The sequence below is a fragment of the Kogia breviceps genome, chromosome 2 (genome assembly GCF_026419965.1).
Source record: "Kogia breviceps isolate mKogBre1 chromosome 2, mKogBre1 haplotype 1, whole genome shotgun sequence".
In the NCBI taxonomy this organism is placed as follows: domain Eukaryota; kingdom Metazoa; phylum Chordata; class Mammalia; order Artiodactyla; family Physeteridae; genus Kogia; species Kogia breviceps.
The window spans coordinates 44067263-44072660 of record NC_081311.1 but is presented as its reverse complement, the minus strand read 5'-3'; positions in this window follow the sequence as shown (position 1 = coordinate 44072660).

Genomic DNA, 5398 nt, shown 5'->3' with positions numbered 1-5398 from the left:
CCCTGGTGGGACAGTGGTTAAGAATCTGCCTGTCAATGCAGGGGACACAGGTTCGATCCCTGGTCTGGGAAGATCCCATGTGCCAAGGAGTAACTAAGCCCCTGCGCCACAACTACTGAGCCTGCGCTCTAGAGGCCACACGCCCTAGAGCCTGCGCTGCAACTACTGAAGCCCACGCGCCTAGAGCCCATGCTCCACAAGAGAAGCCACCTCAATGAGAAGCCTGTGCACCACAACAAAGAGTAGCCTCGCTCGCCGCAACTAGAGAAAGCCTGCACGCAGCAATGAAAACTCCACGCAACCAAAAAACAAGTCTGAATTGGAAAGTAGTAAAATAGTCCTTAAAAAGAGGTTACAATGGGAGAAGAACACAATTTCAGAGACCATTATGAAATCTAGGTCACAGTAGTTAAAAGTGAATTTCTGCCTCTTTGTGCTCTTGCACATATTAGTTCAGTGTTGAGTTTACCAGGTAATATGATAGCTAAGCTTAATCCTGTGCAACATCGGACAAATCTTTTGATAACTCTGGATGACTTTTCTTTTGTAAAAAGAAGATATTTTTCTTGTAAATTTGCAGGTTTCTGTTGTGCACCAAAGTTATAAGATTATGAAAAAAGTATCTTAATTGACAGGCGAAGTAACTAAGCATAAAGTTAAAATATTGCGGTGAAAAATGTACAATTATATACATACAGAGTGCATTGGTTAGGATAAGACTGCTGTAACTAAAGGATCCAATTTAATATAGCATAAAGAACAAAGAAGTGTACTTTTTTCTTTAACAACTGTCCTGAAGTGAATGGTATAGGTTTGTGGATGCACTTCTGTTCCACTGGGTCATTCAGGAAACTAGGATTCCTTGTAAGAGATTGGCCTATCTAGGGCAATTTGGTTATCTGTATGTTCAATGCTGGGTTGCTGCAGTGTCTTCTTTCCAGATTGAGGAGAAGAGGAACAAATAAGGAGGAGTGATATGGGCTACTGCACACAATTCTCCTGTGCTGAACTCCCCAGCCATGACTTCAGGAAGAAAGGGAGAACAGAGTTCAGAGGATGACTAGAAATTTCTACCATTGAAAGGGAAAATGTATTAGATCTTTTAATAATAAGGAGAAAAATAATCAAATAGATTCAGGATGCACTTTGCCTGTATCATTATTATATCCTTTTGACTCGTAGATCATTGTGCTACATATACATAATTTCACTGTTAAATACATTACATCATACTTATATAACAATTTGATTAATTTTGAAAAAAATGAAAAAAATTAATGAATTAGAAATACCATAGAAATAGACTGTTAATTTTAAAAAGGTTATGAAGTTTAAAATAATCTGTGTACATACACACATAATAACTGGAAAGATATGCCCTAAATGTTAACAGTGATTAACTTTGTTGTTGGAATTATGGGAGCTATTTAGTTTTTGCTGTTGTTGTTTGTTTTGGTTTTTTTTAGGTGTCAATATTTTCTAAATGTCTATCATAAACATTAATTTATTTGTGGTATAATTAAGAAACTATACTTATCGCTATGAAGAAAAGATAGACAGGGATTCTGTAAATACCACAGTAGAAACTGAATTTAAGTACATTCAATTTCAGCAACCATTTGTGTACAACATGTAAATTTTGTGGTCAAAAGTATACAGACATGCTTATGGCATCTTAAAAGAATTTGCAAAAACTTAATGAAAACAGTAGATGTGACTTATGGAGCTACCTTGCTGATATGAGCTATGTTATTATTAAAGCAAACATACTGTAACACATTCCCATAAAGAATCTTATCACAAAGCCCATAACAGCACATAAATGTTTCACTTTACAAAAGCACTGAAGCAAAATGTCTGAATCTAGTGTGACATTTAAAATATAAGCCTTTAGGGCTTCCCGGGTGGCACAGTGGTTGAGAGTCCGCCTGCCAATGCAGGGGACACGTGTTTGTGCCCCGGTCCGGGAAGATCCCACATGCCGCAGAGTGGCTGGGCCCGTGAGCCATGGCTGCTGAGCCCGCGTGTCCGGAGCCTGTGCTCCGCAACGGGAGAGGCCACAACAGTGAGAGGCCCACGTACCACACACACACACACACACACACACACACACACACACACACACAAATATATATATATATATATATATATATATATAAGCCTTTAATTCTTGTCTAAATGGCTTAGATGGTTAAATATTTTAGTCATCCATTTTTTAGCTTCCTGGAGCTTTAATTCTTGCTTATGTGTAATCAGCATCAAGTTAAACAGGAAGTAAACATTTCATTGTTGGACATTTTTAATATTCTCCATATTGTTATAAGTAGCCTTTTAAATTATCCTAGTCTAGTTATTTTTCTTTCCTATGCCAAAATAAAAGAGCTTAAAAAAATTATTTGGTATTAGTATCAATATTCTGCTTTTTTAAATTGACAAGTTGTGATCATATGTCTATAAACAATAAGTAGAACAATTAATTTCAGGCAACTTATAAATTAACTAAAGTAAAGCCAATTTGTTTGCTGGCCTCTTTTCTCCCTGGTAGAGGAAACAGCTTTCTCTAGCCTATGGATACAACCAGAAAGTTTGTCCATACATTCTTTCTTGACAACATACTCCCTGGACTGTCCATCCAGTGTATCATGCTCCAGAAACCCCTAATCAACAATGTAACTGCTAGGTTTACTTGTCACACTTTGGTACATTGAATTGACAAGAAAACAATGTACTTTTAGATAATTCACTACTCACCAGCACAGCAGGCCTCCTGAATTTTGGACTGGTTCCCCATGCCTCCCAAGCCCTATGGAGTTGATACAAAGGCAGGCCTAGGTGAACACCAAGCACGCGGTGGATCTCTGTCTGATAGGAAACCACCAGTCTTATAATGAGACCTCAAAACTGCCTAATTTTGGATCTGAAGAAGATATTATTTTATTACTCTGATCAAGAGATAAATCTGCTCACTGACCCAAAGTGAGATGCCTCTCTATCTTTCACCTCGAAAAGATAGCACAAGATGGCTAGATAAGCTACAATTACCTCTCAACAGTGTGCATGCTGTTGTAGGTTTAGCCGTGGATCACCCTCTAGTAGCACTGGCCACTGATAAATACCAATATAGATATTCCAAATAATATATAACAATGCCAGTATAGACACTAGTAACCACTGAGTGCTTTAAAGAATATAGTTCATTTACTGAAAACTGCTGAAGTGTAACCAAGATGGCAATCTTGAGATTGCAGGTATTTCATGATGCCCTTATTCTGTTCCTGAAAAATGTTAAAACTGGTATTCATATAAGGAAAACTGGGATGCAACTGGAAATTCACACACCTACATAGTCATAGTTTTTGATCTGAGGCTTAACGACAAAATTTCTTCAAGTGATTGTGTGAAACAGCAAGTGCATGCAAAATGTGAGAAATATAAAATAGGACTGGACAGTTTCTGAAAATACTCAGAAAGCATTTTCTTAAAATGTACAAAGCCACCGTGTGAGATTGCCTCAATGAAATTGCAACATCACTAGTGATACAATTTTAAAGTCCAGTATTTAAAGAGGAGATCACTGTATTTTGATCTTTAACTTGGTCACCTACATTAAAGTCGAAAGAAAGCCCAAGAACTTGGTTGCAACATCCTCATAGTCAAGGAACCTATAGAGATTGTGCTGGCCAAATTTACTCTGTGCTTCCACTAACCTCAGCTGAAAGTGGGCACTTATTTAGTATTGTAAGTATTCAGCATAGCCTCTGCAGAAGGAATTAGCAAGTGAAAATGCTGAAATATTTTTCTTTACTTTAATACCAAACTTTTAAAATGTCACCTCAGTACTTTAAAAATTATAAAATTGTACTAGTGCTCCATGTACTTGAATATATTTTAGATTTATTCCTGCATCTCAAATGTTCATTCTATGCTGATGATATTTTGCTTCAGTCTTGGCTTTGGCTGAATAGAGATTTTAACCCTTATCCATCCAGTGTTTGGACAATGTGGTTTCATTGCACTTAAAAACATTTCTTTGCTGAAGGATTAGAGCAATTTTAGAAAGGAATTACAATGTAGGAAGTTAAAGGTTAAGGTTTTTGCTAACACAGCCTTTCTTTGATCTGAGATTGAGTTCTCAGGAGACTTTTCCTTCATCCTAATCTGATATTGTTGTCTTCCATTTGCAAAATACCTCTTTGAGGCCCTTGGTCTAAAACTTCAATCCCTTCTCTATAATAAGAAATCTCTCTGGAAGATCCTAGTAGGATCTGTGCAATGGCCCCAGTTTGGGCTATACAAAATCTAGAAACATCCAATACTTATGATGTCTGATCCTGAGCTTTACAGTTATTGGGGTGAGGTGGGAGTGGAAATGGGGTAAGAAAAATGAATTCCTGTGCCTATCCCACAGCCAGAGAAATACATTTCTTTTTATTCAAGTATTCCTTCCAATACTCCCACCAGTGAGAGCTATAGGCCTACTAATTCTTTACTATTGATGTATTAAAATAATAGCTGATTTAAATAGTAACTTTTCTGGCAAGGACAAACATCAGTTTTTAAGAGACAGTGAAACATTAGCTCATAATGAACAAATCTACTCCCTTAATAAGATACCTTCTTTGTCTTTGAAACCATTGTGTCCTCACTGAAAGTTTATTTCCTATTCTTCCCATGGCTCAGAAGTATCATAAAGGAGGTAGATAAGACTTTAATATCACTTTTATTGGGTCCTAGGGATGTACTCTATTGTATTTTGTTCTTTTGTGCCAGAGCCTTCCTTAGAAAGAAAGGAAGGGAATGATGGTGATTATCAAAATGCTCTATCATTGCTCTACGGATACATGGTTAAACACCTGCCCAGTCATTATTAGATCTCATAGTATACAGGCATGCAGGGAAAAAAATATGAGACCAGTTCAAATCTTGCTCTCCCGCTATTGACATTTCAGCCTGGGGAGCCTCTTGAATTCCTTTGCCAAGAGTAGCTATCTCTCCTGAGTCCCCAGCACCCTCTACTTCTTCAAATTCTCCAGCTCCCTACCTGGTGCCTCCTCCTCCTCCCAGCAGGGTGGACCCCTTCCTGGACTCCCAGCTCCATCTCTCACTATGCCTCCCTACGAAGAGTAGTCCAATGCACACCAGTAGCAGCATTTAGTACCAGCCTTCTGGAATCAATAAGCTATTCTCCCTTCAGGATGTCCCCAATGGAGAGGGTGGACTGAACACAATGTATACCCTTCTCTTCCTCAGATCTATATAACTGGAAGGATCGATGCAAAGGTTTGAGGGAAGACCCCACCCCAAGGGAGTCCTTAATTTAGTTCAGGGAATATTCCACACTCATTTCCCCACCTGGGTGGACGTCCAAACCCTCCTAAACATCTTACTCTCTGGGGAA